Consider the following 12,271-nt stretch of genomic DNA (forward strand, 5'->3'; position numbering starts at 1 on the left):
CAGGTGATTACAGAAACATGTATGCACATATGTAGCCATCAATGTTTGTATAAATAAATTTCATATATATATATATATATATATATATATATATATATATATATATTGCGACCGGGCAATATATATATATATATATATATATATATATATATATATATATATATATATATATATATATATTGCCCGGTCGTAAAATATGCTTAAATATGGTATTTTATTTAATGCAAATATCGTATTTATTATAGTATTATATTGGACCTAAGAAATAGTCATAGTTTTAAAAGTTAAAAAAAAAATGACTCCTGTGCCGCCACTTAGAATCGGAAACAAAACGTTTAGCTTACAAATTACTTTTTCTATTTGACGTTAATAACTAAACTATGAAGATATGTTTACTGCAAATCTAAAAATTTAAACAAAGCTATTGCGTCACGCATGCATATTCCTAATGGCGCCGTTCGACTTTCACCTGGAAAATATCATTTTTTATTTTCACATTTTTTACTAATTTTAGCCGGCTAAAATCAAAATATAAAGCTTGGAATGGGTTCGAATACCTTATATAGGAAGTTTTATGTCTGTAGACTAAAACCTGGCGGAGGAACTTGATAGGCAAATTTTTTTAACAAAAATATATCCGCATACATGAATATATATAGAAGAGGTTTGTGTTTACGATAAACTTTTAACGCAAATATTATGCAAGTATACATCCTGTAGAATATCTGCATGAATATAATTACGCCTAATAGTTAACAATGATCATCCCATAACAAAACCGAAAAAAAAAAACTGATAGGGAATTAATTAAAATGAATATTTAGAATAATATGTAAATAAGCTACAACTTTTGCAGATAAATGCAATTAAACGACCCATATATAACAAAGTTGTATTTTCTTTTAAAACAAATAGAAAAATATGAATATCAATGCACAAAAAATAAATTTATAGGAATATAGATAGATAGATAGATAGATAGATAGATATGTGTATGCATCACAAACATATAAATTGATATTAGTGAAATAATTGAATTTTAAATGCCGGCAAAGAAATAATACAAAAACCATGTTTCCGGCAAAATCCGTGCAGATGACACACAGCATTATATGCCGTGTACAAATTATAAAATTGGCTTGAATTTTGCTAGTATGAAATAAATACTTGTTTGAGATATAATAGACATCATTCGTTATAGATAGACAACGAAAAAAAAAAAAATCCAGATAATAAAACAACCAATAATCAATCAATATAAACTAGCGAGGCATGCAGAAAGACCACAGGAGTCGCAGTCATATGCAATAGATTGATGTTGATATTTTGTAGATGTTCAATGCAAATGGAGACGTTCTGATATAATTATACCTCTTATGTTTAAACTGCAAAAGTATTACTCTAAGCTAGCGGGGACGCCCGAATGTAGCTCGATCGTAAAGTACGCTTAAATATATTTTAATTCTAGCATTATAATAGTATTATTATAGAGTTAATGTTTTATCGATTTTTATATATTATAAAGTAGCGATTTAAAGAATAGCTATATATACATATGACTTGGGTGCATCAGCTTGAATCGAAACCGAAATCAAAATTTATGAATATATATATATATATATATATATATATATATATATATATATATATATATATATATATGGCGATTAAGCTACACAGAATATTCCGCGTTTCATCCACGCTAGGTTTCATCAGGCGTGGATGAAACGCGGAATATTCTGTGTAGCTTAATCGCCATATATATTTTATAATTTACTACCTAGCTCTACCTACGTATTGAGCACTGCTGAAGTAAATACTTTAAGTTCACGCATAAATTTATACTTTCGTATATTAATTAAGGTGATTAAAGGAAGTACTTATATATATATATATATTCATATATATATATATATATATATATATAAAATATGAGTTTCTTCAGCAATAATCGAAACCAAAACCAAAACCTATCAAGAATTTTTAGTAAAATTATTCATAAAAACAAATAAATTACTTGAGTACTATCAGTTATAATCGAAAACGAAACCCAACCTTATGAAGAATTCTTGATAAAATTATTTATTATAAGAAACGAAAATCCATATCAATTAAACCACAGTCACTTGGGTGTGAGCGTGACACATCAAATAACACACGCTATCCTAATAAGATTTAGATGACTTTACGCGTTGATTCTCATCTTTGTGTGAACCTATTTATGGGATATTGTTGATAAGTTTCTTTCTAATAAATATTCATATAAAGGCATGCAGTCACTATTTATGAAATTCTTTCTGTCGCGTATGAGATCCTCTCCAAGATTAAGTTTTGTGCTTAATTTATTTAACAGTTTCTAACTAATATAATCGAATTTTAGTCCCTCATAGTAAATTTTGAAATATCATTTTCGTCGGTTTATCATCGCACCTGTTTGAAATAGCATGGTCATTGCAAAATGCACCGGTTTAACGGAAGCGTTTTTGAGATACCGGTTCTTTTTCTTTATTTGTTTCTAAAAAAAATTACCATTTTTTTTTCTCTAATGCGACGATTTCTTCCAAATCGAATTCTTCAAAGACATTCTTTTTATTTCGTTTCCTAAGAAGAAGCATCTTTGAAGATCGGAATAGCTGGCGGCCACATCGCACGCAAGATCCCTATGACCTCACTTAGACGAGAAACAGAGCGTAACCCAATTCTCAGGATCTTTGTCCCTCTTATTCATTGAGGCCGGTAAAGTAAAAGACAATGATCGCTTCTTCAATCGATTCTTGTTTGGGAAGTTTCCACCGGAAAGAAGCCCATTCTCTTCTTTCGTTTATAGATGCGATTTGCAGACGTTCTTAAAGTATCCTTAAATTCTATCATGTTCACATAATGAGACAGCTTCATTGGAATTGTGGAGTTATTGATTTCAGAAATCTAAATGTACGAATAATATAATGCTATTCAGCCATCGCTGGGGGCTACGGATTTTGTTCGCGTTTCCTTAACGTGAGATAGTGTGCAAATCGTTCTTGATACTTTCCGATTGGGTTGGCTGATACATTGATAAATGAGAAAATGACCATTCTCAATAATTTATTTAACTTATTTATAGGAATTTTTGCTTGTTCTCATCTTTAGCGGCGTGGCGAGGGGAAAATCACCTACACATTAGGATCTTATACAAAATGTGTCCTTTCTCAACAACTCAGTGTTATTTTATTTCATAAACACTTGCTAAAATGTTTCCAATTTATTTAAGTATCATTAACCACGAGTGAAAGTCAGTTTTTTACTGCATTATTTTTCTTTTTATTATATACAAGCAGTATTACCCGACCAATATTTTCCTTTTTTGTGTGTGTAATCCTAATATTATTTTAATAAATTTCGGTTATATCAACACATTAGTGATCAACGTAGCCCCCACGCAGTGGATGCAACGTGCCAGCAATAATCCAATTTCTCTGATTTGTCCCCTTAGCAGCTATTCTTCTAGCTCTAAACCAACTACGTTGGCGAGGTTTAGGAGGGCCATGATTTATTGAACCGTATGCTAAAGGAATCACAGAATCAACATCGACTATCTATCCGTTGTAAAAATTTATGTGGTTGTCGCTGTGTGTATAGTTCTATAATTTGTCAACTGTGTCGAATAATTCCTTATCTTATGTGTGTAGACTGTTTTGCTCCAGGGTCAGTTGTTTGTTTTTTCTTCAGAATCAGTTTGTTCAATGCATGGTTAAAAACATAAACATAATTTATTTTTGCACTGCTAAAAAACACATAAATTTTCAAGTCTTATAAAAATTTTTGCAGTTAATACAAAAAAAAAAATTACGTGCGCAAAAAACAAAAAACAACAAACAAAACAAAACACGTTATCAACTTACCTATAGTAGAATTTTCACGGCCCGTTGTTCTATCATTGTTGCTAAACGACATGGAAAAATGGCTTAACATTGAGATAAATGAAAATGACGGTTTCGATTATCGATTATCCGTAATTATCGGAGATATTCTGAGACGAAATCAACTAAGATCATTCCCAGACTTATGCACTAAAGTTCTGTAAATTTTAAAGAAAACATGTTCAGCCATTTCGGAGTCAATAAGAAACGTACACACGCAGACAAATGTAGAGATTAAATATAGAAACCATTACACGACTAAATATGTTAAAATCTAAAAGATGTCTTGAAAGTCCTGTTACACTTATTAAGCTTGTTTTTATAGTCTAGTAACAACTATCAAAAGAGGTTGCCCGAAAGTGTTGTTAACCCTAGTAAAATGAGCGTTATTCCTATACGAGAAATGTTACATGAGATTCATGTTATCTAAAATGAAAAGGGTAGTCCGAAAGTTTTCTTAACCCTAACAGAAGTAGCGGTTTTTGAAGATTTCCTGCTCAACTACAATACGACGGTCTTGTTACATTTATAAAAACCTGATCCATCAATATTACTTAACAAGCGGTCAAAACGTTTTGTTACTACTTACAATAATGAAAAAATATTTAATAAAAATACCACATGTTATTAAGCACATCATTTTGAGCCCACGAAAGTCAGAGAGTTAAGACAAGCCTTTTTCGTGTGATTAAGTGAAAATTAAGAATAACGTAGATTTATTTCTATTCACGTTTGCAACAGTTCACGAATACTTAAAGCAAACTGGATGTGTTTTACATTGTTATATTCTTCTTTTATGATCGTATTTAATATTACATTTACTTTTAACATTTTCTATGCAAACAGCAGACCAATACTTCTACTAATAATAATGATAACATGTATATATATATATATATATATATATATATATATATATATATATATATATATATATATATATATATATATGCTCATTATGTTAAGGGTTAAATTAAGTATGATAATGCATACAAAATGATATTGTACCTAAATATATTACTGTACCTAATGTTTGAATGTTTAAATTTTTCGTTGGATAGCCACTAATATATATATATATATATATATATATATATATATATATATATATATATATATATATATATAACATATATATATATATATAACATATATATATATATATAACATAAATATATAACATACATATATATGCATACATATATGTGTGTATAAAATAAATACTGAAAATCGATACATGTAATATATTCTTCAACTATTTGAATTAAAATGTAGGTTAATAATAATAAACTGATATACACCCACCGTCTTCGCTCGAGCCAATTTTTTATTCAATCGCAGATAAGAGTTGTAATACCACGGAACAGCTTGTCTGTAAAATAAAATGTATTTATTATATATATACGAGCGAAAGTACCCGTCGTTGACTGGGTTGAAAAACAGCCTACAGAAAATTGACTCTTATTTATTAAAGTATGATATGTTATGAAAAGGAAGGGTGGTAAAGAGATAGCTTCGAATTTGGGTGTGTCAAACCAAAGCAAAATATGATGAAACTAAAAATAAAATAGATAAACCCCATCATTTATTATGCCATACCTGTTCACACTGAAACATTTATCACAATATTCTGTGGATCTATATTATAAAACCTTGTTAAACTTTGTGACATATTTCCATTCTATGGAGGTAAGGTGCGAACGAACACCCCATAATTATATTATACCATATTTCTTCAAACGGAAACATAATTATCAAAATATACTTACGCATATAGATATGAAAATTCATTATTTAAGTGTATGCCTATTTCCATTCTACGGAGGCCAGTCGTGAAAGCAGACCCCACAATTTTATTATACCATCCCTATTTAAGTAAAAACATACGTATACAAAGTATTCTTATGTATATCTATATCAAAAACACTTGTAAACGTTTTTTTTTTCATTTTAAATTTTTTATTTCCATACTTTGTGGACCAGGCGCGAACGCAGACCCCAAAATTTTGATGAACCACCGTTCTGTCAGATCAAACATACCCATTCTACGTCTCGACACATCTTCTATAGGAGCCTATTCGTGACCACACACACACACACACACACACACACACACACACACACACATTCAGCTTAATATTATAGCCTACAGAAAATAAAGTATGATATGTTATGAAAAGGAAGGGTTCTAAAAGACAGCTTCGAATTTGGGGGCATCAAACCAAAGCAAAATATGATGAAAGTAAAAATAAAATTGATAAGCCCTATAATTTATCATACCATACCTGTTTACACTGAAAATCTTATCACAATATTCTGTAGATCTATATAAAAAAACAACTTTTTAAACTTTGTGACATATTTCCATTCTATGGAGGTCATGTGCGACCGAACACCCCATAATTTTATCATACCATATTTCTTCAAACTGAAACATAATTATCAAAGTATACTTACGCAGATAGATATGAAAATTCTTTATTAAAGTTTGTGCCTATTTTCATTTTATGGAGGCCAGGCGCGTACGCAGACCCCATAATTTTAATGAACCACCTTTCTTACAGATCAAATATACCCATTCCTGTGTCTCGATATATCTTCTATCATTATATGTGATCAGTTTTCTATAATAGTAAACCATATAGGAGCCTATTCGTGACCAGACACAGACACAGACACAGGCAGAGACACAGACATAGACACACGCACACACGCACACACGCACACACATACACACACAGACGTTCAGCTTTATATTATAAAAAATAAAGATATATATATATATATATATATATATTCAATTAAGAATAATCCTTGTATGCTTTCTACTGTGCATACCTGTAGTTGAATATTTTAGATAATTAAAAAATGGTTAATGACGTAAATAAAAAAAAGATATACAATTTAGGAGGTATATTTATCACAGGTTAAACAGTTCATTATGTAGAGTCTTATTTGAGAGGAAAAAATTAAAGTAATTTTAATTCATAATAAGGAAACATTCAACAATTCCAGAAAAAAACATATTCGAACAAGCGCCAGTTTCCCCTCCCTCCGCTCAATACCATAAACGAACAATGCACTTTGGTTACATGTTCACTTATCATTTTATGTCCGGATTTATTGAATTTGTTTTCGAATTATGATAGTTGTATTTATTTTAATTTCAGCTGCAACCTCACATTTTATAAGTTATTTGAGTCTGCGGTAACTCCGTCACAATTGTGTGTCGATTCACATTCAATTTTCAAAGTTAACTGCATTTACATATCGACCTTTTTCTACTTCACGGGGCTCTGTTCGTCTATTAGAAAGTTGGTCGATGTGTCCGTCGGTCTGTCACACATAAGATTAATATTGAATTTTTACCGGTTTCTTATGTTTGAATTTCGTATAGAATTTATATGTATGTACTATTCTGATTTTTTTCAAGTGTACCTTGTTGAACTCGGAAATCTTTCTGTCAAACTCTGGAATATGTACGGAATTCCGAAATAAACCCTTAATTTTATCCAAGAACATAGCATGTTCTCCTTCCGTCAGCCATGGCCGGATAGAAGTCTTAAGTAATTCGCAATTGTATTCTAAGTATCGCTAGCACTTATGATTGGCCCTTCAACTGAAGATTGTCACTTAAATCTGAATTTTATTCAGTACTATATCCGTTATTCCAGTGATATTGAACGAAATTTAATTTGAAAACACCAGCCTTAATAATGACAAAAATGCAATGCATTGTTTTTGTTACTACAGAATTGGTTTGAAAACGCCGTTCATTTTAACTAACATTTTATCCATAAAACCTTAGGTAATTTGATTTGTGAGAAAATAGTTTGAAATACAATGATCTTTGCTATTTTAGTCCGTTTAACAGTTTAAAATAACATTTTAGTTTGCAATTGCATTTTCTTCAATACCTGAAAAAAATATATTCAAAATGGAATTTACGAATAGCATGAGTTTGAAACCATGTTTTTTTATTTAATTAGGTAGTGGCAAAGTGGACGATCAAAGAAAGGGGGGCTAGTTTCGAAAGCCGATTTATCATAATTTTTTTGTAGGTTTCCGACTACTTTTTGTTTGCATTTGAAAGATTAGAGACTAAAGTTAATTTGAAATATTTGTACACGCGAAAAAAAAAAGTTATGAAAACTGTTTTCATGGAGAGCTAACCAATTAAGCTAAAATTTGAAGTTTAATAAATTCATTGTAAAAATCCTTTAAAAGATAAGTATTAGTTTTTTGTGGACCCATTTCAAAGATAATTAATAAAGTAAAGTCCTTAGATATTGAATTAAATAAAAACAAAACACCTTGTTTGTACAAAAATAGCTTAATTAGTCCCCAAAAAGAGAGTAATTCTAGTGTTTGCCCAAACTCAAGAAACGGGATTTTTGTAAACATTACGAATATAGAAGCGCAAAATTTCAGCCAATCTAAACGCTGTTTCAAAATGAAGTCATGATATTAAAAGGAGGTAAGGATGTCAGTTTTCTTTTTTCCCCAGACCTGAATCCGTACATTCCTATCCTGCACACGTTTTTATAATTTTTTAATATAATAGTTTTTTTATGTTCCTTTTTTAAAATTAAATTATTGTTCAAGATTCTACAAAAATTATGTTACGCCGAAAGTTTCATATTCATGCGAGCAAGGAAATTATTAAAATCTTGCATATAAAAATTATGCGAAATCTGTAATTTAAAGAAAAGGTAGAAATATTTTTGGTATTATAATTTTTTGTGTGAAAATATTGCATAAACAATGCTTAATTCAATTGTAATATTGGTAGTTCGAGAAATTAATTTTTCTTCAAGTTATATAAAATATAGACCTGAGGTGCTTTTTTCGAAATGCTCATGTAAAAATTAATTTTTTTTTTAATTGTTATAATTTACGATGTTTTATTGTCATAAAAAAAGCAAAAATAAATTCCTTTAATTTTTTTATATCTGAAAACCATAACTTTAGTAAAGGTATTTTTTGTTTAAACAAAATAATACATTTCCACTAAGATTTAAATAAAAATATTGAGTTCATTATATTCCGTGATCATTATTTTATACATTTTGAAAATTCCATTAAAATTGGTTTTAATTTAATTTTCTGAGTTTTGATGAATTTTTAAGTAAAGGGGGTGGCCAAAATGTTTACACGTTTTGAGCATCGGCATTCATTTTGCCCGTGCCTATATTTAATGCATACGTTTCATGTCGTGTTTTCTCTCGTCTGTAAAATGTATATTTGAAATATCACTTAGTTTAGTGCGTGAAACATTAATTTGAAACACCTTTTCCATTTTTAAGCGCGCAAACTGAATGAACGCAACTTTAGAATATTCGTTTCCGATTGTTTTAGGAAGCCATTTCTGCATGTTACATTCAGAACAGAAGACTTCGGAGAATTAAGCCATAGCAATTTACGTTATCAGATTGCATGAATATAGAAGAAATAATACATCTTAATTAGTTCTTTCAGCAGAAGTAAAATAACAAAAAATATACATATTTTAATTGTATTTCGTTTCCGAGAGGTTCGAACATTGCGTACACTGGGCTTCAACCTTTTTATTGTTTCTTAAATTTATAATTGAAAACCTAATAATGATAACATTAATTACGGCTTATTCAATGAAAGACTTTAAGATTAAATGATTTTTTAAAAGTTAATATTGAAATACGAAGGTACTGCGTATATTTAGATTTTGCCTTATTGTATTTTCTATTCTTCGGGCTTAACATGTATTAAGATGGATTTTGAAAGAAATATCTGCCTTGAAATTAACAAAGGGAAATCACAGAAAATGTGTCAAAGTTTAGGCTAAACTGCGAAGTAAGTAATGTTATTTGCCTTTTACCGTTCTTCACAAAAAGTAGCGGAGAGATTATCTATTACCACATTCTTTTGTCTGGCTAGTATTTACACAGAATTCTCGATTATCTCCCTTGGACATAAGTTAATAGTGTGTCTCTTTTAAGAAGACCTCTCCTAATACGAGAGTTTCAAGTCCCGTTTCACACACATGTGAAGTTTACTATTAAATATTACCCTTTCTGGTGTGACTTTCAAAGGAGACGGAGGTTTTGTCCATCTAGTCCGTAAAGTAAGCCTTCTAAGATTTAAGCAACTTCTGCTTCTTTATTACGTATAATATGTTACGTATTTAACAGTGATATAGATTGTCAGATAGGTAAAATTAGCATTCTCATTGCCCACACAACGTCCTTTATTTCCAACCTCATGCAACATATGTTTTATTATTATATTTTTATGAATTCATGATGAATTCTTTTTTTCCTACTCTTCCTTTGAAGTTATTCTCTCCTTTAAATATCATGCAGCGCAGTTCGCGAGGCTTTACCGTTTGTCTTCGGTTGACTCTCTATCTGTGAATAAATGTTTAAGTACAACTGTTAATTTACAAGTGTTCTTTTTCTCTCTCCTTCTGTCTCTCTCGACTCCCATGTGTTATCCACAGTGCCACGACACAACAACTAAAGACCACCTATACAGAAAAGTATTAGGTTACTCTAAGTGCATTAATGTATGACGTGGGACAAGTAAAGCAGTGTAAAAACTTTGTTTTTCGCAATAAAAGTTTTAATAGTAAAATGTAATACGTAAAATAATCTTTAAGAGGCCCAGGCTTGGTTTTGGGAGGAGTGCTGCGATTTCTTTTACAAAGGAATCACCACTTATTAAGGCCCAGAGGCCACTCAAGATAAGGGTTAAAGAGTGTACATTAGGTTCATCAAGAACTTGTTTACATTGGACTTGAAGACGGTCATATTGTAGTCAGCTAGAAAGCAGTAAACGGAAAAGAGTTCTACAGGTGTGCAGTTCTAAGAAAAAGGCCTTTTTCATGGGATCTACGTTTAAGTTTAGGCACAGATAAAGAAGGGGAATTATTGATAGTGTTTACAGCCAAACGAGTGTTTCTCGTGAATGTTTGGCGAGGGGGCAACATATATTAGAGCTCAGACGAGCACTTGTCATAAAAATAACGATAAAACAGAGACAGGCTAGCAACGTCTCTTTTGTGAGAACGAGGTTGCAGGCAAGAGAAAAAAGCATCCCCCACTAAGCTACGAAGTCTATTCTGAACTCTAGCAGCCCCTGCCCAGATGTGATAGCAATACTCCATCCTTGGACGTACCTGGCTCTTATATAAATAGAGAATTGCATCAGTAGGTAGATATCTGCTGGTTCGATAGAAGGATCTCATCATTTTGCCATCGAGTTTGGCAACGGATTTGATGTGCGTATTCCATTTTAGATAATGGAGTAAAGGTCAAGCCCAGAAGTTTGTCCAAACATGGAGCCTCCCCAAGACGAGAGCCATTCATTTTGTACCCTTCTCTCACTGGCCCCCATCTACCTGAGCTTAATCCGCTTGACTACTTCGTTTGTTCATATATCGAGAACATAACCACCATGACCCTCCAACAACACCAAAAACCGCCGAGTATTCGCCAAGCGCCCTCCCCGGTGCTTGTGGAAAAGGCATGCTCCCAGTTCCGTGCGCGTATCGAGGCGATGATTGAGACTGAAAACATCTACACTGAATAGATCTCAGCTCTATTACATAATAATGTTACCTGAATTGATTTTTATCAACAAACTTTTTAAATAAGGCTGTAGTGTTATTTTCTTTCGAGCGACACATTTATCGTTCCACCTATACGCATTATGCGTCGGGATATCCTGACAATAAATTAATAAAGTGTCTGATCTTAAGAATATGAGAGCAAAAATATATATTATTTATATAGAAAGTATGTATTAGATATTTTAAATATGTATCAGAGTTAAATGGGCAGTGGTAGACATTTACTGTTTTGAAGACACCTTTACGACCCATACGATAAGCGACTCACGAAATGAATATAGTTCGGAATATGGAACAAGCGATGATCACAGTTTTATCGCGCGGTGATGTCTCTCAGGTTGACAATAGCTGTCTATATAAACGTATATAACTTTTATGTAACTTAGTATTATAATAAACAAGTTGGCATATTTATCGGATTATAGTGTTACTTAATATTTAGGAGTGATAATGATACTTAAATTTGAGTCGTTGGCTGTTATAAATTTACAGAATGGAGATATACTGGTGTAATAAAAAAATGTATGTTTAAATACATATTCATTATTCGGGTGCTTACATCTGAGTATATTTGTGTTATTATATTGTAGTTTATTCCTATTGTTTAATATAAAATGGACAAGGTGGCATATAGATGGCCAAGAAAAAGAGTAAATTATCTGTCTATCTTTCACTTCATCTAAATATCGGGGTATTTATGTATCTGTTTATCTTTATATATATATATATATATATATGTATATATATATATATATATATATAT

Source organism: Euprymna scolopes, chromosome 2 (genome assembly GCF_053919585.1).
Source record: "Euprymna scolopes isolate OS-2025 chromosome 2, ASM5391958v1, whole genome shotgun sequence".
Classification (NCBI taxonomy): Eukaryota; Metazoa; Mollusca; class Cephalopoda; order Sepiida; family Sepiolidae; genus Euprymna; species Euprymna scolopes.